The sequence below is a fragment of the Manacus candei genome, unplaced genomic scaffold (assembly GCF_025592945.1).
Source record: "Manacus candei isolate 608988 ecotype Guabito, Panama unplaced genomic scaffold, ASM2559294v1 h1tg000057l, whole genome shotgun sequence".
Classification (NCBI taxonomy): domain Eukaryota; kingdom Metazoa; phylum Chordata; class Aves; order Passeriformes; family Pipridae; genus Manacus; species Manacus candei.
This window is the reverse complement of record NW_026138105.1, coordinates 10,449,764-10,477,178: the sequence shown is the minus strand read 5'-3', so window position 1 is coordinate 10,477,178 and position 27,415 is coordinate 10,449,764. Positions and strand designations below refer to the sequence as shown.

The window sequence follows — 27,415 nt, the reverse complement described above, 5'->3', positions numbered from 1 at the left end:
TGGTTCCCAGTGAGTCGGTGGCCCCTGCAGCACAGAGGGGCAGGGGACTGCAGGGGAGGGAATCTCTAATTTAGGGGTGTGGAGGACGACAGTTCTAATTGCTTGTAGCACCGGCTTGAAGAGCAGGATGATTAATGAGAGCAATGGCATGGAGGAACCAGAATGTAAGTAATGAGACCTTTATTTGATACATAATACCACTGGGACCTTCTATAAAGAGAATACCACGAGTAGGGCTAAGTTTTGCTGGTTTGGGAATGCATCAGGAAGGGGGAAAGTATTGCTGACTCTGCAGTCAAATGCTGGGGTTGTACACAAGGGGACTGCAGCACTGTTCAAAGTGAGCCTGGGACATGTTAATTCAGTCATATATTTTCAGATGCTGGAAAAGCACCCTGGCTTCTGCTTTAGTGTGCTGTGTGGACATTTGCAGAGTTGTGGGTTTAAAATGCAGTGTCCAGAACCTGATTCTGTCACCTCATGGTTGAATTCAAGCTGGGAGATGAAAAAGCCATTATATACACAAGAAGAACTTCCAGCCAAAAAATTACTTATGGTTTCAGTTGAAGGAGAAGTTGCAGATAGTTTGGGTATGGATGTCAGAAACACAGCAGTTAACAGCAGAGATGTATGAGAGATTGGGTGGTGATAACTTAGATAAATTGGTGTCTCATCCATATTAAGGAGACAGCTCATCCTCAGTTGCTGCCGGATGACATGAACAGTGGAGCGTATATGGATACTAAAATATATTGGTCTTAAAGTTAAATCCCCAAGAACCATCAGAAATAAGTCTCAGAAGCCAAAGTGAGATCTGATACATGCTGCAAAAATATGCACTCTGTCAGAGCATGCTGCTCTCTCCATATAACTTCCACCATTTGTGGGACAATTATAGGGAAAACAATACTGTGATCTGTAAAACAGTTCCTGGAGTGGTTTTATTCACTAACTCAATGCTATGCATAATCATTGCCAGCAACATCTCCAGAGGTGTGTGCATAATAGAGAGACATCAAGTCAATGAGTCAAAACATAGAAAATAAAATTCAGATGAATCTCGCATTCAAAAAATTATATCATCTGTCATTTAACGCTGTCTGAAGACCTCCTTACTGAAATAATACATCTAAACCAAAGGTTACCCCAAGCAGTAATACAATATTGTGCTGTGTTTAGGATCTACCAGGAACCAGGGTTTTCTGCACCTCGAGCGGCTGCCAAAGAAGGGGAGCTGGAGTTACAAGTCCTGTGGGGATCTTCAAACTGAAGCACCCAAAAGATTCATAGAGACAGAAGGCACTGGGAGGGTCTTTTCCTCTCCTGTACCCTGTCAAAACCTGCCAAAGCCATTAGTGACCCCCCAGCATCACCAATTCCCTTTGCTTTGTAGATATGCATAATTTTTTTTTTAAACACCCAAATTAGCCTCTAAAAGAGGGTTTGTATCCAAATGTAAACTTAATTTGCCCTCACTGACATTACACTTCCCCGGATTAGATCTTTCATTCCTCCTGTTCCAAAACACCCATTGCGATAAAAGTTCCCCTTTTTGAAAATGCAGGTTTGGAAGACCTTTAAATCCCCTCACTAAATTCTTATCGTGCTATTTTCCCAAAGCACCGTGTGTAGCATCATCTCTGCACTGCAGCTTGAAAGGAACAATTCCCTGCAGATGCAGGCGCCCGCGGCCAGGAATATCTGCTCCGGGATGCTTTGGCAGGGATATCACAGCATGGGCCATAAGGCAAGCATATATACATACATATATAAAATGTATATGTACATATATAACCTGGTCCTTGCTGCACCCAGGCAGGTGCAGGCAGGAAGAGCGAGTGCCGTATAATGAGTCCGAGTTGCTCCAGGGCGTGAGAATGAGCAATGAGCATCTCTGCTGGAAGCAAAATCAGGAACTTGGGTGAGCTTTGCTACTTAGACAACAAATCACTGGGTGTGCTTGAGGGTTCATTTTTCATTGGGAAACACCGGTGAAACGATTACTTTGCTGCTTATCTCTTTATTGCTTATCAGTGCTTCTTTGCCCTTCATTTCTTGGAAAAGGCATGGTGCTTAAATGGGTTGAAGGGTGGATGCTGTGAAAGAACTAAGCCACCTCTTTAATCCCAAAGGCTTCATCAAGGGTTCATTTTGCTCTCCCAGAAAATCTCTGTCTTCCCAGGTCACTTGCCTCCCTCACTCTGCCATCCATCCAGGTTGCCTCGTCTGTATCTGAAGGCATGCTTCCCATCCTTTGAAGAGGTAGTCTCCTCTAAAAAATCAATAGTTAACATTGTCTTTAAATAGTCTGACATTTACCTTTACTGCAGTTTTCATTTCTTTCTGAGATTGCTCAGACATTTGTATTACCCATGTACATTCCTTATTTCTCTGCCTGTAGCCACCGACCAGGAGCTTTGCAGGGATGGCAATCCTGGAGGTGTAGCTCCAAGCCACAAATAAGGAGACTTTTGCAAGATAATTGAGAGGACTGGAGCTCGCTAATAGAAGCATCTTTAATTTATGGAAGACATCAAGTGAGAATAATTACAAGAAAAAGGGTAGCATAAATCCCTGAAGAAAATACATGCTGAATGCAATTTTCCCAACAAGCAAATTTGAATGCTGGCCCAAAGGTCAAAATAAAAGACTCTGAGCTTCAACCTCCTGAGCCATCCACCTTTCCTTTGGCTCTTGTCAAGAACTTGTCTGGGGGTTCATTTAGAAAGCTGCTTGCACAGAGCAGGGCCGTTTGCAATCTGGGAAAGTTAAGCAAATTAGCAGAATTATTAGGTAAGAGGCAATTCTCCACAGCCTGCAAAGCAACCGCTTGTTAAATTAGCTCACACGGGAGAATTGCACTGATCGAATGATGGTTGCAGTGTTTGCAGAGAGAAGACTGTGCAGGCATTTCCTTTGAAATAACACTGCTCTACTCCAGCCTAAGAATAAAAATGGAGAGTTTGTGCAGATTCCCTGGCAGGCTGGGACAGGCTCCTTGCACAAATGTACTGGAAGATGCCTTTATCTTTTAAACACATTTCTCCTATCCAGTTCCTTCTGCCATAATAATAAAAAAACTAATAAAGAAGAAGAACCCAACCCCCTCAAACTATTAACTTCTAAAAATAGGGAAGGTTGCAGGAGAACTGATGCCACCAGACCCCTGGAAGCAGATGGCTCGATGCACCCAATCCCCTCTGGGACTTACAAGGACACTTGGGGTTTTGCAGCCTTCGCTGTCCCAGGGAGACTTTGGGAATGGGGCTTTCAGCAGCAGAAACAGAACTCGGAGTCCTCCAAGAAGCCAAGGAGAGGGAGGTTCACACATGGTTTCTGAAATTTCAGTCTCATTTTTATATACTCATTGGCTATTGATTTGATATTTTTATACCTTATATAGTGCACTTAGTACAGGAAAAAAATGGATTAACCAAGTAAATGCGTTTTATTAGTGGGTCTCTGATGGAAAATTATGTCAGTTTTCCATTTAAAAGATGCATCAGATTAATCCACCTATGAATCAATCTTGTCCACACTTAAAAACCTCCTCACACCCCACGGTAAATTTTCCAGTGTGACACTGCAAACAGCGTGTAACAATTGAAGTTTTAAAATGATGAAAAGGTATTATCGTGAAGTCTTTAACACTTCCAAAGCAGTTGAGAATAAAATGCTCATCCCCAAAGTGAAGTGAAGGTGTTATACCAGACTTAGCTCCAGATTCCCTTGCAGGAGATGAAGCTTTCTCATAAAGTCATGTACTTGAATCCATCAGCATCAGCATAAGCAACAAACCACTGAGTTCTTCCAGCCTCACCCTACTTGAAATTCTGAACAGTACTCACAACCGCAAGCAGGAGAGTCCTGGAGACCAACAGTGTCTAAAACAAGGGACAAGACACCTTCCTAACTGCACTACATTGTCTGACACCCCATTACCAGCCCCAAGCCCTGGCAGTGTTGCTGCAGTGGACACTGGCTGAATCCTGGAGGAATTGCTGGCAGATCGACGGGGAGGTTTCATCAGGCACTGGCTCCCCAGCAGCCCCAACGCAGGTGAGACTCCCTGGGGTGTCAAGGGAGAATCTGCAAAGTCAGGCTGAGTGTAATCACCAGATAAATCCTCTGCAGTTGCTGGCAATGGACCTGAGCCATGATGCAGAAGTTCTGGTTCCAGATTGAACTTTTCTCCCAGGTTTAAGAGATACAGTGTCTGGAGTTGCTTTAAGTCTCTGCCAGGCTGTTGGCTAATTTCTGGCTGTTCCCTGGTATCTCCAGATCCCTTTTTTTTTTTTTCCACACTTCATCATCTGCTTTAAAGGATACAACACTTAAGCCTACACAATGGCGGGTTTGAGATCAGGATTAATGAATTTGGCAAGTGCTTGCTGTTGAACACTGCCCTATGGAACAAATGGCACAGTTTTGATGGTTTGTTTTTTTTGTTTCTTGTCCTGCTTCTTTCTATGACTGATAGATATCCCAGCACAAAGGGTTGTCCCAGGTTTTATCCTTTGCAGGCTTTTCTTGGCTCACAGGACCATGCTCCTCACCATGAAAAGATGGATTATGCCTTTACTTTCCAGGTGATCCACAAAAGGGCAATAGAAAACAACTGCTTTCCCAGCACTGAGGAGCGAGTGTGGCACGGGGCCACCTCTTACCACTGACAGGATATCAGCTCATGGCTGGACACTTGCATATTTGGGAAATAGTTTCAAATCTCTTCCCCTCTCACTCTCATTCTTTTCCTTCTCCCTCTCCCACTATACAGGAGAAAGCAGAAGCCACCTGTTAGGTACTGCACAAAATAATTTACAGGAGGGGTGGGCAGAAAGAACTGGGGGCAGATGTTGTCTGAAGGAGGTGCTAAGGGATGTGAAATACCTATCCCACATGGATGTGGAAAAGAAGCCCTTGGTGCTGAGTCTCTGGTACCTTCAAGAGAAGACTGGCCATGCTCTGCTCCCATCACTGGGTTACTCAGCTCATTGTAGCCCTCCTGTAGCAGATGGTGCTTGTGAGCTCAGCCCCAGCTCTGTGGTGCAGTCCTACCTTTCAGCCCCAGGACTACATGGAAGATCACAGTGTTTATTTTTGGTGTAGTAGAATAAAAGACAAGTACCTATAAGCCAGCTGAGATTCCTGGGCATACACTGGTAGAACAAGCTTAAGGTAAGAGCAGTTGAACATTAAAATAAGGAGCCTGTCACAGAATTGTGGAGTCATTTAGGTTGGAAAAGACCTCTAAGATCATCGAGTCCAACCATTAAATCCATGTCCAATGCAGGCAGACCAATTGCATAAGTTAATTTACGTGGAGCAGTGACAAGCTGTTTTCTGTTGTAATTCTGTTTGCTGAATACCCCAAAATGAAGGCTTTTATTCCTTGTGAGAGAAAGGAGGACTTATCCACACCCCAGGCTGGGTGCTACTACACCTCAGCACTGCTGCAGTAGCTGAGGTAATGCATGAACCCGCCAAGCTGCTACGACCAGCCACGCGCCTACTGTCTGGCCACGTCAGACACAAAGGAAAGGACGTCTGCTTTAAACCTCAGCCAAAGAAGTTCACGTGGACACGTTTTATCTCGTGGTTGCAAATAGCTCAGGCTGTGCAGGCGGTCGCCGTTCACCAGGAAGAGTGGCAAACAAGCAGCCCGTGTGTAGGAGCTGAAGCATCCTTCTTCTGCTCTTGCTTGGATGCACAGGAGATACCATCATCCAGCCCTGTCTTCCCTTGGAAAACACATGCAGCACATCTCACTGTATATGTTTAATCCAAACTAATGTCCGACGGCTATGATATGTGTGATTATGGCAGTCATTTTTAATTAGGGGTTGTGTCAATAGTATTGACATTTTTATCGCTTTTGGGGGAAGCAGAGGATATTTTCCTGCAGGTGAACTCCTCTCTTTGTGGTTTTCTATCCCTCCAGCTGCACCCATGGTACAAAAAGGCTGTCCAGCTTATTAAACAATGAAATGTTTTTAAGCCCATTCTCTGTGCAAGTTAATTACAGCAACTTACACAATACCAAATCCAAGGAATGCAGAAATTCAAATTCCCTCCATCCTGTGGCAAGATTTATAATCCTAGCCTGACTGCAATGTTTATCATTAACAGAAGCGCTGTCAGGATCAGGGAAACACTGGTGGCCCTGTGGGGAAGAGGATGCATTCAGTACTTTGCTGGGAAGTGGAGTTAGACAGGAAAGGCTCAAGCCACTCCTTGCCTGCACTGATAAAACACCCTACAGGAGCTGTCGTTCACCCAGAAAGAAAAGGGAAGGCAGATCATTACATTTGTTGGTCATAGTTTTTCAGGAGTTAATGAAGACCTACTAGAAAAGGCATGGATAGTAGCAGTAATATATATTTTTCATCTATCTCAAATATACCTTTGTCTCAACAGCTTTACATAACACCAGTAGAAGGTCTGACTTCTGCCTGATATGTCAGGATGAATCTTCCTCCCAGACGATGGTCCTGGTGTAGATGGTGCTCATATGGTAGAGTTTTTAATGTCTTTAACCATCTTTAGCTTTGTATCCTGATAGCCCCTTCAGGCTACATGTCAATGCCATCTGGGAGGAAAAGAAGAGACTTCTGCTCAAGCGCTGCTGTAGCGCAGATCTCTTGACTAAAATTGTGCTTCCTTCACTTGACAAACCGTCAGCACAGAGCAATTATCTGCCTGTTGGCTTGCTTGTCCTTTCTTTTCTCTTCTCTCAGGAAAAAAAAAAAAAAGCACATGAAGGAAAAGGATCCACAGAAAAACTCCATGGGTAGAATCCAGCTGATCTGATCGCACCACTCAAGATGTATCAAAGGCAGAAGTGATCCCTTCCTTACCACTCTTGTGCCCCCTTCTCTTCCTAAGCTTGACTGGTGAATGCTCTCAGGTATTTGGGACAGATAACGTGTCTGTTTTTATCTGTCTTAAGTCCTGTACAAATATGGATATTAGAGTATTGGTGTATTTAGGCTGATGTGTTAAGCAGCTCTAGATTATGAATTGCTCCTCAAAATAACGTTTGCATTCGCCGACAAAGATCTTTATTACAGAAGAGGGTCAAGCAAAAAGGGTTACTCCTGCTAATTATTCCCTGTTATTTAATATTTGCACAAGAGGTTTGCGGGACCGAGTCCTCAGGATTGCCTTGTTTGAGAAGCTAATAGGGTTTCCGGGAAACCAGCAGTGTCTGGTGAGCCATCAGAGCAGCCTCTTAGAGGATATGGAGGACAATTAGATTTGAGGTAGTTAAGGATGGTTGGCTAAAGGTTTCTAATTACTTAGCCAGGACCTGGTCCTGGGGTTTTCAAAGTCAGCAGTAAGACTTCCCCTCAGAGCTGTGCTTTAAGGGAAATCGACTGAAGCAGATCCAATTTTCAGACCATGGGTGGGTTCATGATCTGAGCAGCTCCGGGCTGCAAAGGGCAGACATCAGTGAGCTCCATTTGCTCCCAATCCCTGCTGTTGCATCAGGAGGTGAGCAGGGCTGAAACACAAGCTGTTAGGAGGGATATTTACAACTTTTTGGTCCATGCCTCAGGTTTGTCCCTATACAGTAGCAGTCCCTAGAGAGCTCCCCTGAAGTCTACCTGCTGCCTTCTGTTGGGCCTCATATTTCCTTGACTAGACCATAATGGCTGTACTGTTATAGGAATTCCATGCTAAGTGAATTGAATTTCTCATTCCATAAAGATATAATTAGGCAATAAAAACACTGGCAGCAATCTTCAAGCATGGCTGCCTGAAAGTGGGATCCACATTTAAGCACCTAAATACAAGGCCCAACTTTTGGGATCCTTGTGCATTTGTATCTTCTCTTGCTACAAGAGAACTGGAAGATTTCCTGATATTTGAGGCTCAGGTGGCTTTGGGGGAACCTAAATACGGACCACATTTCTTTAAGGAGAAAACATCTTCATTTATATTCCATGGTTTTGTTCAAGTTGCAATGCCTCCAGCTTTCCCATTTGACATTTTTTAGTAACTTAATTATCATTACCAAGGAAGAATTTTAATAATGGTGTGGTTTACATTGGATGCGGCCCTGGGGAACAAGAGAAAACAACCCAGATTGTGGGAGCAGGCAGGAGGAGAGTGGTATTTTGGAAACCCAGGCCACAACCTGCTGGCAGCATCTGTTTTTACTCAACCTTTTCCTCTAGAGTCCCAACATCATTCACAGCCCAGACTGCCAGCAATTAGGGACTTGTGCTGAGGATTCCCCTTCCCTTGTGCTTTCGTCCCCTTCCTTCCTTGTTCAGGAATCTCAGGACTGGCAGCGACACCGTTGAGTTGATGTTTGCTCAGCAACTGCTGCTCTGCTCACACAGTGATTCCTGTCTCAGCAGATGCCTTTGCCCGGTGTTTCCAAGATGGGAATTAGGAAGTGGGATTGAGTAGCGCTCAGAAACCATCAGGACCAACTGCAAAGCAATTAATCAGCCTTGAAAGACACTGTGTCAAGAAGTGACTTGGAGCTACAGAGGTGGTGGCCACTTGGCTGTTTTGCCAAGGGCACAGCCATGCTGTGTGGCTGGGACTGGAAAGCCATGAGCACCCTCTCTACCCACTGCAAACTGGCCCCATGCTAATACAGGGATTTGTTGGAGCTGCTCGTTTTCCTCTATTTGCAGGCACAAATGTCAGCAAATGCATTTTGCAAAGGCTCGAGTCTCTTCTATCAGGCCGGGTCAAAGCCCTTTTGGATGCATTGTTGGGTGTTTGGAAAGATGCTGCGTTTGTAAAGATAAATAAATGAATAAATAGAACCAGTAATTTCTTTTACGTGTTTTCAAGAAATCAGCTGGTGGCATGAAGGAAAAAGTGCCTGATCTGATTGAAGTGTATGGGAAAAAAACCACATGTAGATTTCAGTAGGATTTCCACATAGATGTTTAGGCACTGTTAAGGGGCAGAAAAATGGGCTAGCAGGATTGAGTAAGCACTGCTTTCCTTTTAGCTGAGGAAAGGTGCTGCTGCAGTAACATTGCTCCTCATGTCTTTGCCTTTCAAATACCCAGTGACATAAATATTAGATGCATGTTAAGCCTCACATCCATCTAACAACTCCTTCTCTCGAAGCACATGAATACTCTTGGCCCTAGTAAGAACATTTAAATGGTACCTAAAGGACCAGAGATGTGGAATCAAGTGAACCAAATTCCTGGCGTGTGAAAAGAGACAAATCTCTGCACACTCTCATGCCAGGGGTTAACTTGGGCCAGGTGTCGTTAAGAAGTAAAGACATGAATAATCTCCCATCAGACTTTTGCATCCAAATGGCTCATTATGCCCGCAATATTCATAGCTTGTGAGAGTCCTATAGATTTACGATGGCTAGGAAAGGATGACGCCCAGCTTACTTTCCCACCAATCATTATTACATGAGAAAGGGAGCGATTTTCTTTAAGTCCATTAGCATAACATTAGTGCTTATAAGGACCAGACGGGATAGAGACTTTACAAGCCTTTTAGGTCAACAAAATCAAACTGGGGAGCTTTTTTTAGGAGCACATCTTTTATCTCATTAACAAAAAAAAAAAAACACGTTGGCTAGCACAGGTTGTGGATATTTGCCATTTGGGGCAATGAAGAAGCAACTGGTATTCCCAACTCCTTCCCAGCTCTGGTATCCCTGTAACAACCCATTTTTTCACTAGAGCTGTTGAAGGAGCAGCTTGGCGCGTGGTACAAAACACAAGGAGGGAACTTCAGATCAAAACCTTTATTCTTCGATGCAGCAGATGAAACACTGAGGCACAGGGCTCCTGGGTGGGTGTGAGCAAATACATATGAAAACGCACAGCATTTGCAGTGGAAATACACGGTCCTGAGTTACAGCTGAGATCAATATTAGGAGGATGATAGAGGTTATCAATCTTGAGTGGTCTCCGTTAGGCAGAATTGACTGGCAACCACATAATGACTCAGGCTCAGCCCACCAGTTTAGAGCCCGAGTGATAGATCTGCAGATGCCAGTCATCATCATTTCCTTATCAGCAGCATTCACGTCTTCTACCTGAGTCGCCCTGGTCGGGTTCAAGTGTTTCAGCCTCCAAGGTGCATCTGAGAGATCAATGCACAGCTACAGCTGGTTGAAGGGGACCAAATCCATTGAACAGTTGATTTGGTTCCATTTTACCAGCTTTAGCAAAGCATTTGGCCTCATGGGCTGTGGCAGCAGAGAGGGGAATTCTTCAGAGTCTTTTCTTTCCCAGCTGCCTGGACCTCTTCTGAACTTGCTGCCTGATGCTGCACTGGTTCAAATGGCTTCACTTTCAGGCAGTCAGGATTTATTTAAGCTTCTTAGAGGCTACGGCTGAAGAGCGGGTCTGAATTAAAGAGGCAAGTTTAACAGCAGTGGAACAGTCTGCAGCAGTAACCATCAGCCTGGAGCATTTTTAAACCTGATATTTGGCTCTGTCTGTCTTGAGAGCCACGCTGCTACTACAGCGTGACAGAAGTAAAGGCTATTGTTTTAATCCAGATACTTTAATTATCATTTCCTGACTTATTCCTCTCAGTGTTTTATGGTCTGCTGTCATCCTTCATGCCCTGTGTTTTGTTATCTGAAATGACACCTGACACACAGCAGCAGAGATGTCCTTTCCTACAACCAGCCCAGCCTACAGCCAAGGAACTCGGAACTGCAGAACTCTTCTCCCCTCAGGGTTCTCCTTGGCAAACAGGAGGGAAAAGGCTGAAACACCTGAAATCCTTTTTTAGAGGTTAGCAAACTTTGCTTCCCTACCATGCAGCCTCCCATGTCTTCTTATCTAGCATTAAAATCAGCATTTTCAGGAGGTTTAAGATCTGCTCAAGACAAGCAACGGTTGTATTTGACATCACCAGAAACCAACAGGGAAACGAAGGAAAGGAAGTGAAAGGTGGGGTAAAACAGGGGGAAAAAAAAGAAAAAAAAGCCTTTTCTTTCTTGCAATCCCATAATCAGACAATTTGTCCCCAGATGAGGAAAGCAAGTCCCTGCTACATCGCCGCTGTCCAAGTCACTTGCATGACGGTTCATGTCGCAGAGCTGGGGAGCTGATTTCTCCTGGAGAGCCCTGCAGCACGAACACCCCACTGCTAAAAATAACTCAGTAAATCAAATTTAAAAATCACAGCGGCTACGATCATTTCTGCAGTGGGAGCCAATAAAGTCAGGCCTTTCCTTCTTAACCCAGAGCCATGCGCAGATATTGCACATTGCCATGTGCATAACCTATTTAAAGAATTTATATGCGTCATAAGGCAAAGGTGACTTTTCCCCCCTCTTCCTCACAGCCCACCACGCTGCAAGATGATACTGGGGAAAAGCACCTGTGCTTAGAACCGCTGCACACAGAAATACTGCAAGTGGGCCAGCATTACATCTCCCCAAGAATTACAGGCTTCGCATTGTCACGGTAAGCACTGCAGATCACTTAACTGCCCAAACCCGTTACTCCAAGCTGCCTATAAATAAATGGAGGGAGAGATGGAGGGAGAAAGAGAGAGAGAATAGCTTTTAAAAAGAGCTCTACAATTAATTTAATCAAGTTATCTCTAGGTACCTTTTCAAGAGACAATCAAGCCAAGGAACTAAGTGGAAACTTAGACAGTGAAGACCTGGAAGTATTAAATTCATCCATTGGTGACTTACAGGAGGCAAAGGAAAGTAATTATTTACTGGTGATTGGGTGGAGGTGGAAGTGCCATCAGCGACTGAGGCTGTACTGAGCTAAACCCTGATGGGCACATGGGTTTTTGTTTAGAGTGCACCAAGCTGCCTTAGCACCACCACTTAAAACACACTCTGCTCCTCAGGTACTCTTGTTCTGTTCCAGCCCTGTTGATTTGGGGTCAGTCATTTGAAAGCACTGCTGTGGGAGAGTGGTGTGGGGTTACACTGAGCATCTCCTGGTGGGGACCAGTGCTGTCCCCACTCCCCCCTCGCTTTGCTTCAGGGAGTGCCTTGGAACATATTTGAAATCAATGTGAGTCGGCGTGGATGTTCTATAACATTTTGTTTAAATTCTCTGCAGTGAGTTATGGGTGAGGTTTTCCTTTTTAGAAAATTAGGTTTTCTCTTCTGGACGCCATTAATCAAAACTAATGATGTCTCTCTGGTGGTGAGGCTTTCCCAGCAGCTGAGAAAGAACAGCCCACGCTACAAGCTGGAGAGAGCTGCAATAGCCTCCCAGCAGGAAGGGCACAGGCAGGCACTACCAGACTGGTCTCTGGGGCTGTACCAGCCACTAGGCACCCAAGCAAGATGGATTACAGGTGTGGATAGAGGTGTGTGCTGTGTTGAAGCCCCTGATCTCTGCAGTGAGGCAGTGCCCATTTCCAAATGCGTGTGGGCCCTCACTTCTATGAAATAGGAGGTACGGGGCCCACCTCTGCCTGCTGAGTGCTGCCAGATTCCACAGGCAGAATCTGGCAGGGTGCTGCTCTCCCTTCCTGCCTGTGCCAATGTTGCAAGTGCAGTCTGCACAGCACCAATCCAGGTCCAAAACCTCAACCACTCAACACCAGCAAGTTCAGGCTTGAGTCCAAAGAGAAGCCAGGTCTAGTCTTCTCCTCGTGAAATAGGGTCTTGCACTGGAAAGGCCCCCAGGGCCAGGAGCAGATGCTCCTGCCCCTGCTCAATGCTCCAGCACATCCTGAGCTGGGAAAAGCCTACAGGCACTGTGGGATGGCACTGGGGAGCCATGGGCACCCTGAGTGAGAGACATGGGCTAGAGGTGAATCAAAACCAAATTACTAAAACAAACCCATGCATCACTTTTCCCTCTCTGACCACCCTTGTGCAGTGCCTCTGCTTGGCTTTTGGCTACATTGGCAATGATTGCAGGCAGGAAAAGGAGCAAAAGCCCCATTGCTATGGCAAGGAGGATCAGTAGTAGGCAACGCAAGAGAATCTGCTCTTTTGCGGATCTTTCTACTTTAGCCTCAATATTCTAATAAAGACGTGTTATAGACAGTACAGAAAAGCCAAAGAATTTATCAGCATTTGTCGATATTCCTAATGAAGCAGAAGATTCAACATGCAATAGAATTAGCCTACAACGAACCCTTGCATAGGGCCCATCCTTCCGAGTCCAGAAATCTCCTGCCTATTCCAGTCCGATACCCTTTTGAAAAATGAGCAGCCCTCCAAGCCATTATCATTATAAGCTAAAAGGCCAAATGAGACAAAGTACTGTTGCTCTTCATCTGAATAAACAAATCATTTTTAGATCAAATGCATTAACAATTTATCATTCTAAAATCCAATCAAAAGGAAAAAACAACAATACAGAACATTGATTTCCTACAGCTTTATCTTAATGAAGTGCACATTCCCTTCGTAATTAGCTTTGCAAGGGGTTTTTTTCCCCTTTCCTGCAGCTAATGTGTTATTTGATTTCCATCCAAACATTACTAAATTGGAGGAAATTTCCTCAAAATGAAGTGGCTTTTGATAATACAGGAAAACATCTACTCTCTCACATTGCTATTTTTTCCCCCCAAACAGCCATACTTATACTGCAGATGATTCAACTTTATTGCATGGTGTCTTTGCGAGGATGTTTAAATCAATGCCACAGTCACGGGATTCTGCACAATGTGCCATTTGTAAACCAGAAAATACAAGCTTGCTGCTTTTATCCTTTTCCTTACAGACATCAAATATTAATTGAACTTATATTATTACAGGGAAAAAGTGGACTGTGTTTTATTAACATTTCTAAAATTATAGATATTCAACCCAAAAAGTAGACTCCAGACAAGGCTCGAGAGCCTTCAGCTTGGATTTTATTTGACTTAATTAAAAAGCACTCAGTTCCTTTGTGCACTAAAGTAGTTGCTGACATCGCAGTAGCCACTCAGTCTTTCAAACCCCAACTATTACCTGAACTTAATAAAGTGTCTATTTAATTTATACACCCTCATGAACTCACCTGTCTCCCACAAACACAATGTGGTTCCTGCTAATGAGCAGCGAAGGCAGCAACTTGATGGCAAACTCACCAGCACCCTGGGGTAACTCAGCTGCCCCAAAACATTATTTCCATCTCCTTTAATCTGCCTTCTCTACCATTAATGCCACTATCCAACCTCCACGAGCCAGCGATCCACCGCGCATTGCTGGAAATGCTCTTTGCCAGGCCACCTCTCCCCTTCTCCCCTAAATCTCTCTTCTAAAATCTTTTCTTCTTTAAATGATGCTGAACAAAGGACTGTTGCTTTCACCCTGCTTCACTGAGTACTTGCTGAAATGAAATGGCTAATTTGATAGCCTGGTTTTATCTGGATATATTGCCAAGGTACACGGCAATAACTATGACAGGGAGTGAAGTCCCAAACCCTACAGTTATCACCTTATTCCTTAGTTATACAGAACATCTAAAGTGACCTTATCTCCGTCTTAATCCAAATTTTGGTCCTAGGCCTCTTGTAAAACTAATGGTCCCATTTCAAGCACAGACCTGCTCTGTTCTGCCAGTGAAAAGCATTGTTACCTGAAGGGAGCTGGCTCCTTGTGGGATAAAGATGGTCCCTCCAAAGCTGTTTTCCTGAAGCACAAGGCTCCAAGTAGGTCTCTGGGAGCTGCAGCTCCTGAAACCGGACATGGAAATAGTTGTGGAGTTGGATTTTTTTTTTTCTACTCACACTCTCAAAAGAGAACAAAGCCGCTCCCTAATACAGTTTGTGCATTTTATGGACCTAACAATTAAATAGGTTTTAAAACATGTGCTGACTGCATAATTCCATACAGGGGAGTGCGCTCAGCGTTTTTAAACAGCAACTGATACGAGATACCACTTAATAGTACAAAACACCAGCAGTCCCGTTAAAATCAATAGAAAATTAGATGCTATGAAAATGCAATATGTGTCCAATTAGTTATAATTGGAGCAAATGGTGATGCAGATAAACTCCTGGAGGAAGATGTATTTGTCCGGAATGCTCCCTGCCTGCTGCCAGCACGGCGCAGGATCGGCCATGGCGGGCTCTGCCATACCCTGGGCATGAGTGATGAGCCATCTCATATACGTGTGTTAACTGTTATCTAATTATGGAGTTGCTCCGAGCTGGCAGGACGGCTTTGGTGCACCACTGTGCGTGGTGAGAAACGATCGGCTGTCACGTGGAAACCTCCCTGTTGGACTTGACAAATTATGCCAGCAAACCTGCTTAAGGACTAAAAAATCCTTGGACACGGTGACAGGCACAGAAAGATGCTGTGTTATTTATTTATTTATCCGGCCGAGTTCAAGAATTGTGGCTCAGTCCCACCAATGCTCACTTTTTTCCCTGCCTGCCTGTTGTTATATCAGTTCAAACTCCTTCTCACCAATTATTTTCCAGGCTTCTTTCAACTCCTAAAAACTCAGCTGCGCGGCGAAACGGGAACTAGGTTATGCAATTCTAACGCTTTATTTTTAACATCTTTGGTGCAACATATTGGCCTCCTCTTTGTTTCATCTTATGACTACAGAAAATGAGCGAAGATCCCCTATCACAGCAGCACAGAAGGTACATCCCCAACCAAGCATCGCTCCAACCCCTTCATGCTCTCACACTGGATTAAAGCACATCGCTTGCAGTACAACAATTATTAATTTGCAGTGATTTTTTTTTCATATGAACCGTGTAAAGTAACAGTTATTTTACCAAAACCATCAGTTCAGAGCTAAGGAGCAATAACTTTCTTCAGGGTTCATATTTTATTCTTGTTTTAAACTAATAATTCAAATTATTACAGACTTATGGCCACAAAAAAAAAAAAAAAAAAAATCAAGGCTGATGTTTACCCAGACCTGAAACCTTTTTACATTATTGGACACAGTTACTTACACTGTTAAGGGAACTGTCTCTCAAGAAAGGGAAAAAAAAAAGAAGTGGCAGCTTTTATTTGTTACGCTGACTCAGCCGAACAGTGGAACAAGAAACGTTAAGCCCCAATCCATAACTTCTGTGGCCGCTCAAAGGACGTATTCTTCCTCGACACTGATAAAAGTTTAATATGTAGTTGCCGAGGTTTTTAATAAACTTGTCAACAAAAGAGCAAGGCAAATTGATGGGGACCTTCCCAGGAATAAATTCAGTTTCAAATAGGCCAAATGAGCGTGGAGGACAGGGAGGGGACGGCGCACGGGAGACTTTTGCTGGTCTTTGCAAAAATGGCACAATAGATTTTAGTGGGTGCGTCTTATTGTCTCAAAGACAAGGCTTTAGGACAAAGCTGGCTTAATTTAAAGAAAGTGACGTGGTTTAGCTCCCTGTGCAGCACAGCCCTGACACTGTGAGGGGTGGAAGAGACAAAGCCTGGGTATAAATCCCTGTGTTGCACTTGCTGCCTGCACATCCCAGTCCCCTTCCCGCAGCCAACCCATTCAGGGACAAGCTGCAGTGTCGCTCCACATTTTTTATCCCCAATCTCCCATTGCATACATTTCAAGACTTCCCCTCCAGGTATCATATGCACAGCCATCTCCTCTGCTTGGCCAAACCATCCCCACTCCTTGCTCCATCTTTTCCCTTCAAATACTCAAGGCTGAGCTTAATTCAAGCACAACACAGTCCTTTTCCTCTGCTGGTTCACACTCCTGCAACCCATAGCTAAAAGTAACCCTCACATATAGGGAACAGTCATCCTGCATGTGCATGAGCTACACACACTGCCCGCCCTCTGCAAGGCTAGGAGTGAAATCACCGCGTGAGATTCATTATCTTCTCCTGGTTTCAATCAAGTTTGTGCCTTAAATTATTAAGACTTGAGGGTTTTTTGTTAATTTGTTTACCCAAAGTAAACACAAATATTAAATCAGAGCTTCCAATAATCTCACTGCCAGCAAATTAACAAGCAAATTAACCCATGGTGTCCCAGAAGGGGACACCAATCTCTTCATCTCAGCAAGTCCTTGTGACACATTGCTTCCCATGTCACCAACTCCCTCCTGATGCCTTCCTTTGCTTAAACCAAACAGCTTGAAGAGCCAAAAGCCAAGTCCTGCCTCCCATGCCAGGTCACTACTCAGATTGGAAGCACTGCCCAGACTGTTGTGGTGAACTTTATTCTTGATTGCTCTTAGGTCACTGGATTCCTGCTCCCATGGCTTTATCCGACTCCCCAAATGCCAGGGTTGACTTGCCTATGTAAGGGCTTTGCAGGGATGGCTGCTGTCCTTACAGCTGCTGGGTGACTTCTGTGGTTGATGGTCACGAGTCCCACGCCTCTTGGCTGCCCAGATGGCACCTAATCCTGTCCCCCCAGAAGGGCAGCTGAGAATGAGCACTATTTATAGCACTTGTTCCCCAGTTCCCCCTGGCTCATCAGTCTGCCCAGGGCTTTTTTAGATAGCGGCACAGGTCCCAGCACAGGCCATATCTGGGCATGGCGAGGCATTTACAGGCATGGCCCTGTGCTTCAGGAAAAAAAAAGAAAAAGGAGGAAAAAAAAGGAAAACCCTGCATCTGTTGGAGATGTCAGTCGCCTGCTTCCCCTGAGCCTCCTGAGCACCACCAGCAACTGCTCCAAGTGCTAAAATCTTTGACTATCAAATTCTTCTTTATTCAAGACATATCTGTGCCTGAAAGCCTTCCCCTTGCACACAAGGGTGTCATCCACCAGCTCTGCTCCTCCATACAGACCACTCTGGAAAAACACAGACTAACCCAGGGATGGTGCTGGTTACACAATGCAAACAAAAATGGCTTCAGAGCATCACGGGGATCTGCAATGGTGGGGAGGAGACAGCCCACAGGGACACCGCTCCACCTGCACATACAAGTGCCCACTGAGGTGTACAAAGTTGGGCATGTGCACGGCTGGGCAAGCTCAGGGGCCAGGCTGGCATCACACAACCTTCCCGGTGCTGGCAGAGTCACCCAGCAACACCGCACAGCATTGCGCCCAGACTGGCAACCAGTGAGCAGCCCCGTGGTGCTGGAGCACCCCACAGACCCCATCGACCAGCTCACTCCTGCTAGGACATCCCCCAGGCAGTCACAGCCCCATGAGGTCCTGGTTGAGGTCCGGCCTCTGCACCTTGTGCCTTGAGCCTGCTCAGAGGAGCCCAGACAAGTCTTCATTACAGCACAAGGGCAGAGGGCACGGTCCAGACAAGCTGTGCCATCTCCCCAAAACACATGCTGGTCACCACTGGGCAAGCCAACACCAAAGCAGGAAAGTCCTTACAAACCCAAAACCCTTGTCCTCAGGTAGTTTCATCAACCTGCCTTGGCTGTCTCCAGCTTCAGCCTTGCAGTGCAGCTTCAATGACTCCACAGCAAGCACCTACTTTGCCTCTGAGGGAAACTGAGGCAGGCAGCCAAACGACTTGTCTGCAGGCCCAGCGAGCCGGCAGCGGAGCCCATGTCCTCAGCTCCCATCCTTGGAGCACTGGGCTGCTCTCACCGTGACCCGCTGCATCCCAACAGGAAAGCAGCTGGCAGCATCACTGCCCGCTTGGCCGAGGTCAAGAGCAACTTCAGCGTCAAACGGCAAACATTTAACCCAGCATCTTCTCTGGGAGGCAGTCGCCAGTGCGGTACTTAAATCAGCCCTGGGCTTTCCGGGGAGGGATCCGAGCCGAGGATATTTCTCTTGCTAGGAACACACCACCCCCTCGCCCACAGTCACTGCTAAGTGCAAGATGTGGTGAAAGTCTTTAAAAATAGATATATTCCCAAGCAATTCATGCCGCTTGCATCTGGCAGGGCAAACCTAGCATGGAAGCTCTTTCTTACTGACTAAAAAGGATCGTTAGCAGCTCGAGGCTCGTGCAACCTTGACTCTCTTCCTTTCTTCAGGGCCTTCTCTTGTTCTTGGCCTAAACTAGTCCTGGGAAACACAAGGGAAGCCCTGCCCAGCTAAGCTGGTGTCAAAGGCAGGGAAAGATACTGCAGTGCAGTGCTGATCTCTTCTGCAATCGGACGTGCAGACTAGCCCGAATGCTGAGTCAGCACAATTTCTTTTTTGATTGGTTGATCTGAGTAACATATTTTCAATGTATGCTAAAGGGGCAGCAATTAATACCTTTTCCCCCTTTCCCCACTTTTCCAAACCACTTCGAATCGAATGCACAAGTCTCACCCCCAAAGTCACTCTCTGGTCCTAAATATTCTGAGGCTCTTTCATTTTTAATTTAGGGCATTAAAAAAAAAAAAATTTGCAATCTAAGCGATGCTCACTTTGATCGACTTGTGCTGCTGCAGCTAAAATATCTGTCCTGCAGGTCAATCTAATCATGCTTAATAGCAGTTTATTCTTCAACGCAACATTTTTCACGTTGGGTAGACAGTTTTAAATGAGATTGCTGATGCACCCCTTTACTAATGCTTTTACCAGGGCCAGCACATCCCTTGAAATACTTGTGCAATAAAATGCTTTATTGCTCTTGATGAATGCACTATTAAACTTGAATTGCAAACATGCCCCCCCTTTTTTTTTTTAAAAAAAAAAGAGGGTGCTAGAATTTATGGGACCACCTGTCTTCCAACATTAAGTAATAGTAACAACGGTAATAATAGATCATCAACGTAACAAACACACAAAAGTACAAAAAAAAAAAAAAGAAAAACCCGCCTGGGAAATCCGCATGGCACAAATTTGTCCCTGTGCTCTCATGTGCACGTGCAAAATATCCATCTTATACCTGCCGGTAGTTCCGCTTACATGCGGAGAATTCATCTCAAGAACGGCTGGATTTTGTGAGGCATAGAATAGAAAAATTCAACTAATTTGGTCCACTGGATTTATGGCTTTTACAATTCTCAGAGCTCCTGTTTCCATGCCTGGCACCGCGCAGGCCTCGGCTTGCAGGATGGATGGGCGCACCTGAGCATCCCAGCGCTGCGGGTCCAGCACAGATGCTCCTTGCAGCGCACCCACCACGGCACTCAAGGCCAGGGGGTGCTCACCAGTTTAGGAAGAGTGTAAGAGAAGTGGCTTTTTTTTAGCTATGAAATAGAGCGGACCTAGGGCAACGTAACAGCCGCAGTTTTAATCCGAAAGGCGTAAAATGGATGAAGAGCTGCCATGAAGCGGAAGAACGGCGCAAACTGGTAGACAAAGGCCTGCAGCCATCACCTGCTGCCATCGATGCCAACAGCAGTGGGCTACCATGGCTCTTGGGGGGCCACAGACACCCTAAGTCATTTTTAGCATCACCCAAGCCCAGCTGACACAGGCCATGGCAAAGCCTCCCCTGCTACCTCCGCTCCCATGCTGCGAGACAGCGCTCAGAGTTATAGCTTTGAAAATATTTACATAAAAAATAAATCTGAGCACTTAGTGACTTCCTAAAGTTAGCAATTCCACGTGATTAACAAGCGTATTAATTCAGAGAGGCGGGGGGAAGGAGATAAAAATTGCATTACAAATGCAGGTATCTACTGTAAATCAGACCGTGAGCACCTTTGCAAGAGGAATGCACAGTGCCACAGGGGTTTTAGTAAAACCTGCACTGAGAAAGAAAAAAAAAAAGGAAGCAAAAAGAAGAAAAAAGAAAATTAAAAAAAAAATGAAAAAAAAAAAGGAAAAAAACCAACAAGAAAAAAGAGAAAAAAGAGAAAAGGTAGAAAAGGAAAGAAGAAAGGAAAAGGAAAGGAGAAGAGGTGGGGCAAAGGGTCAGCAAGGAAAAGAGGGAAATTTTATATATAAATTATATATAATATGTATAATTTGTAATGCTATGTTATATCCAGAATGGTGACAATTGTCCTCTTTTTTTATCCAGAGAGTCAAGGTAACATTGGTGATTTAGAAGAGAGTGAAACTGCAGTCCTCCTTGGACACCAGCGCTTTCCTGCTTGGGCTCAGCTGATTTCCCATCATTCACCAGCTTCATATTTAAATCTGACCCCAAAATGGGGCAGGACACCCACAGGATCCCATCTTTGAGGGGACATGGGGGCCAGGGATTGTCCCCACTCGGGGTAACTGCTGGTGGGACTGAGCCCAGGGATTGCTGCAGCCAGGTCCTGAGGGACTTCACCGCAGCCAGTCAGGAACACCCCAGCTTTCCAGGGCCCAGCATAACCAGCGCATCCGAAAATGCAAATAGGATGATGTGCAAACCAGCCATTCTCCAGTACAAACTCGGCCTTCCCAAAGCCAACTGCCAAAGCAAAGGCTCCTCCTCTGCTGGGAAGGGGTCAGCGCTGCCCACACCCCCATCAGCCACGGTATTTAATCTAAACAAAAACCAGCCTCAATAAACCCCACCAAATCCTACAGGTAGGAAATCTCCCCCACAGCCCAACCTGTCTTTTCTCACCCTCTCCTCACGAGCACCTGACTACAGTTAAATCCCCTTTGGCGTACCTGTAACCAGTGATGACGGTGCTCACGGTGAACGGAGATGGATAAAGACTCCCCAAAATCCAAATTCAAAGTCTTGCCTGCTCCCCGTGCTCAGGGGGAGGATGCTATGATCAGAAAGACCTAGTTAACCTCTGCTGCCATGCCAGGGCACCACATCTGCCAAACGATGCTGTAGGAGCCCATGAGCAAGATGAAGATGGAGTTGCAATTGCAGGGAAACCACTCCAAAGAAAAACGCTGCCCTCAGCGGCCCCATGGACATGGAAAAAGGACTTTGGGCAGCTGGGGAGCGGTTTTCTGAGGAGTTCAACTTTGCACATCATTACAACGTCGTAGAAACGCGAGGAAATTTGGGGATGAAAGCTTTAAACCCTCAGATGCGGCTCCCATCTAGGCAGAACGTTAAACTTGTCTTTAAACCAAATTTCTTTCATCTTGTCACATTATTGTACTATCCTGGAAAAATAGCCAACTATTTTACATTGGAAAAGGTTAAAAAGGAAAAGGCTTCCAGAATGAAAGGATCTAATTTTCTTGTTTTCCCTGGGGAAAATAAGATCCCTATATTCAGAGCACTCCTTTGGCTTTAGCTGCGATCCACTGACTGGATGGCTCATCGCACAAAAAGGAATATCTCCTTCTCGCCAGTTTTAAGCACAAAAAGTTGTAATGTGGGAAAGATTTGAAAAACGGAGTTTGCACACCAATTTAAAGCTAAAACACCGCACGCCCGAGTCACAACTGTTGTATCCTATTCCTCTCTCTTCTTCTCCCCCCACCCTCCATCTCCTTTTGTTGTTCCTAGATTTAAAGATCAGCCAGCTCTATTTGTTATCTAGCCTTAATATCTGGGGTAAAAAGGGTCGATGGGGAAGCAGGAAAAAGGAGAGGTTGGCCTGCATCCCTGTTAAAACCCAGGAGCGGACAGCCAGCTTTCCTCTGGCATCGCCTTTCAAAGCCCATGCCGCAGTCAGCATATTGAATATTTAATGTCCTGATGAGCATTTCCACCTGCTGACACAGGCAAAGTGACAGAACAATACACGCGCTGGAACAAGATCATCAATTGACTCCCCAGTCGGTCTGCCGGGTCAGGCAGTTAAAAAAAAATAATAATATAAAATAATCTGTCTGTCTTTCTCCCCCGCCTTGGCCGGGGTCACACACTGCTCCTCTGAGAAGGATTCCCACCTGAAATACATACTTCTTTACATTCCATAGCTTGCCAGGTTCATATGGGCATATAAAGAAGTATGTCTCTCAAGCAGGTAGTTTCAATATGCGCATTTATATGGTCACAGGAGGAAAAATAGCGCTGATTTACAATTTACATCCTGAGAGTGAGTTACGGCTCAGTTCAAACCAGCAGACTTTCCTCCTGCCCAGCCCATGTGCAGACACACACATACACCCCAGCTCCCGATCCTGGCCGGTAATGCTGGGCTGAGCCCTCAGCAGATGATGGATTTTGGATCCTGGGAAAGGGGAACTGCGTAATTCACTGGACACAAAGCAGCAAAGGTCCAGTTGCTGCCCTGGCAGGGGCTCTTTGAAACGTAAAAGACACAGGGTACAAGCCAGCCTCCCACTCCACCTAAAAAGTAGGTGTTTCATTCAAAATCATAAACTTTCAGCATTTAAAAAAGACCAAAATGTGGTTTAGAGGAAAGGCTTTCCTGTATATGCATACAGGTATAATTTCAGACAAAGCCATGTGGGAGAAAGTTACATATAGATGAATTCCCAGTTGCCTACATCCCATAATTTGGAAGCAAAAAGCCAGTTCGTTTTCAGAAAGCCCAAAATCAAATGGCCATCTACTGATTTACAAACCGACACTGGGAAGGACTGTTCCATTTGCCAGAGTAAGAGAACTCATCATCCCCAGACAAGCGATTGCTTTATCAGTAAGTAGAAATTAAAGCATAGGAAGAAGAAAGCATCTTACCTAGTGAATCCAATGATTTTTCCTCTTCTGGTCACTGGAAGTGAGACACTACCCGCAGACAACCAACCCCCAAAAGATAGCACATGCCTTTTGGGGAGATCAGGGCGTTAAAAACAAAAAATAATTAAAAATTGCTCCTAATAACTCATCCGGTTGAGCTCCACGCCAGCTAAGGGGCTTTGGGAAGACCTGCAGACATAAAAGGCAGCCAAAGCGAGGTTCTGGGAGCTCGGGCCAAAGTCTTCCCGAGTTCTTCCCGCAGCCCCCGTGGGCTGCGCTCCCCGCACGCCGCCGCACTGTGCACCCGTGGGGCTCGGTCCCGCACGCAGCCCTGGCTCTCCCCCTCTCCCTCGCCTCCTCGCAGCCGTGCTGAGCTTTAAAGCTCCCTGAACAATGTGGGCCGAGTGGCAGGGCTGCGATCGCCGCCCGGACTGAATGGGAGACTATAATGGGCAGGATTTAGGCAGGAGCGCGGCGGAGGTCACGCCGGGCGCTGCCTGCTCGCTCAGCAGGGCGGGCAGGGTCCCTCACCAGCGCCCGCCGCCCCTCGCCCGCCACTGCCCACGATCGATACCAATTTACAGGCAAATGGGGAATGGCTGCCTCCGTGTTAATGAATTTTACCGTTTCTCACAGTCTTCTAATGAACCCTTTAAAGAGGGTTTAAGTAAACTTAGCAAGTGGCAAACTAAGCACTTTGGAATACCTAATTGCATCGATGCTTTTCACTGCTTTTTTTAAAATATCACTGCCAGCTGGGGAGTAAATACTTCCCTGCTGCCCATCGACTTCCAGCACCACTGAAAAGCAAAGGCCGCATGGAGCTGGGGTGTAAATCCTCTGTGCTCAGCCCCAACCCCCAAAATGGCTTTACACCCCTCATACAATACTGGCACATGCCTTGGTCCTGGCTCTGTGCAGCTTCCCCCTCATTCCCTGACTTTGTTGGCCGTTTTAACCATCATTATTTGTCTCATTTAAAGGCAAATTTCAACCTTTAGTTTGGATTAAGGGGAAGAGAGATGGAGCTGTGGCACTGGTGTAATGCATGACTGCAGTGAAATTAAAGCAAAGGGAGAGCTGAGGAGTGTGAGGGAAAGTCTGAGTGTCTCAGATTAAAAAAAAAAAGAAGCCCCAAAAACCCAACAAAAATCAAAGTGCTCGTGGTGAGGTGTTGCACAGCCAAGGCACTCCATGGTATTGAATTTCCTTCAGACCAACAGCAGTAGAACAGTTACTGGATTCTTGGAGCACTAAACACCTGCACCTCATACCCTATTTGATTTCTTCAAATGCATTTGACATGGGCTGTCCTGAACAGTCCCCAACTTCTACGGGCAAGTGGGACAGTGACTGCCAGCCACTAAAGCAAGTACTATGTAAGAGCTAAAAAAATGACCTTTTAGATCCTTACTAGAACTGAAGACAATGACACAACCACAGCAGCAAAGTTCGTCCTGGAGATTTAAACTTGCTTTGAGGTTCTGGGTGTAAGCTCATGCTTTCCAGGGTTGTGCCTTTTGGTCGAGAAGCAAGTAAATGGTGTGATGGTGTTTTTAATGTGACATCAGAGGCACCCTGTTGATCCCATCTTCCAGCTACCACCAGGAGTAAGTGGTGGTGGGTGAACATAATCCACCATACTCAACCCACCTGGGCTCTCTGAGCTCCTGTGCTTGCTCTTGGCCAAAAAAACATGCGCAGTAAAACTGTGGCTGTTCTGGGGAGAAAAATAGATGGAGACCTGAATCATGCAGAGGCAAAGGGGCAAATAAAAGGGGAGGGAAGGGCCTGAGGTATTGCCTGGAGACGGAAGGGGAAGGAGCTTGGTGAGAAGCATGGAAAGCAAGGTCCTGTATATTATATCCTTGCTCTGCCTCAGGCTCCAGGCGCTGCTCAGGTCCAAGTGGCAAAGTCAAATGGAAGATGTGCAGCACAAAAGTTTGGGGACAGCCTGTATCTAGGGCTGGGCACCGGAGAAGGGAGACACAAGCGGGGCCGAGGTGGAGGCATGCGCTGGCCCCAGTGCAGCCTGTGGCAGAGAGACTGAGCTCAGACCTTGGGAGCCACAGACACAACCACCCGCTCGAGAGGATCCCAGCAATTAAACTGACAGCACAAATCACAGATTTCTGCCTAGACAATTACACACGATTGCTGAGAGCACGCTCCCTCTGGCACAGACATATATACCTGTATCCATACTCCACACACAGCCTGGAGATGTGTTGTACCTGGATGATATGTTACACCTACTTATGTGTAGCATTTATATACCTATGCATAAAGATGCGTAAAATATCCATATGCGCGCTATAAAACAAACCTAAATCTATGTGTGTATGCACCACAGTATCCATCTCACAAAACTGATGTCTATATATTCATGTGACTAGGTATCACCACTATCATATAAAATATAATGACCACAGTCAACTCTGAGCTGCAGAAGCAATAACAGTCAATTGATGCTACACTTCATGTAACCTGAATTCCAAACCCTTGCAGGAAAGCCTAACTTCTCCTCCTCCCCATATTCCCTTTCTGATCGTCCACAAGCCAACGCGCCTCTAATTAATACTCATTTCTCGGCATTTTAACAGTTAATCACCACAGCATTGAGATTATTGCAAGTTAGGCTAAGTTTAACCACATTTTACCCTTTTGCTCTGCCTGGTATCAGCTCATAGCACTAGTTTGTTGCAAATAAATAAATAACGCCCCAATCCCCCCAGGTGTCATTAGCCAGCCTGTGTCTGAATTAGGCATTTAAAGGCCGGTTTAACCTTGCAGAACGGTTGCATGTCAAAGTTCTAACATTTCAGTTCAGATTATTCTAGTGCACTGCTTGCTCTGCAGTTTGTTAGGTGGTTTTTTTTTTTTTAAATGCGGAGTATGCCACAGCAGAACAAAAAAAAAGGGGGGGGAGGAGGTTTCCTAACCGATCCACAGCTTAAACACCCATCCAGCACACCCCACACAGATACACACACACACATACATTTGCCGGATGCAGAAGCCCACATTTAAGTCCCCGGGTAAGTTGGATGGGCACTCAGTCTGCATTGGCCAGGAAAAGTGTTTAAACCAAGCTGAGCTGGTAGCAGTTAAAGGCAAGGCAGGGAGCAGAAGAGAGGGGGAAAAAAAAAAAAAAGACATACCAGTTAGGAGCTTCTGTTGCAGCAGAGGACTCACCAGAGCACTAGCTGAAAGCTGAATCAGCTTTCGAGAGTTAGGGATGCATAGAGGAGGGTCATGGAATCACAAGGTAATAATGCGCTTCATGCTGCAGCCGTCAGCCTTCTCCTTATAGCCAATCTCTAATGCAGGAAGGGAACAGAGAGCAGGCCCAGGGATGGGATTAGTCCTCACTTGGAGAGAAAAAAAAAAAAAAATTAAAAAAAAAAAATCACCAGGCAAACCCTCCCCTCCCACCCACCCTTACCTCGCCCCCGCCGCCCGGCACCGCCACAACTCCATCCCTCCATCCCCGGCGCTGCACCGCATCGCAGCGCGGTGCCGCGGGGTGCGGGGAGGCAGCGCGGTGCCGCGGGGGCTGCGCGGGGCGGGCGGGGAGCGCGCTCGGGCAGCTCCGCGGCCAGCCGGGGGTTAAGGAGCAGCCACGGTGCCCGCCCGGATTGCAGCACACCTTGATGCGAGAGGCTGCGCCGGCACAAGTGCCTGCGCCCCCCCCACCCCTTCTCCTCCTCCTCCTTTTCACATTCCACCCCCCCCCCCCCCGCCGGGGGTCAGCCCGGGCTGGGGGTCAGGCTGCGGGGGGATACACAGGGCTGGGGGGGGGCTGGCTGAGGGAGGGGGAAGCTCTGGTCAGGACGCGAGTCCACCTTTCCAGTGCTTATATACCCAGCGAAGCATCCCAAACACGCACCCCCGGGCGAGCGGCCCCTGCTCCTGCTCTTCCCTCCCTGACCATATTTAGTCAACCACGGCAAAAAATAGCCCGTCAGCTGGAGCCTGCCGAGCAGGGCTCGGAGTTCAATCGCTCCTCGCAGCCCATTGACTACTGGTCCTGCAGGGTCCTGACTCTGCCTTTTTTTCCCCTCTGCTATTTTTAGCTAGGCCAAATAAAGAGGGAGCTCATCTTACTATTCTCCACCGGCCCGAGGTTTCTCGGGGCCCTGGCTATGTTT

General features: G+C 46.2%; 1 long non-coding RNA gene across 1 annotated transcript; it reads right to left on the bottom strand.

Annotated features, from left to right (window-relative positions):
* Positions 1-14: 14 nt before the first annotated feature.
* On the bottom strand, positions 15-27,098 carry LOC127478026 (uncharacterized). The gene is made up of 3 exons (XR_007907105.1): positions 26,914-27,098; positions 26,426-26,635; positions 15-2,272 (listed from the first exon to the last, which is right to left on the bottom strand). It is a non-coding gene; the product is annotated as an uncharacterized LOC127478026 (long non-coding RNA).
* Positions 27,099-27,415: the final 317 nt, after the last annotated feature.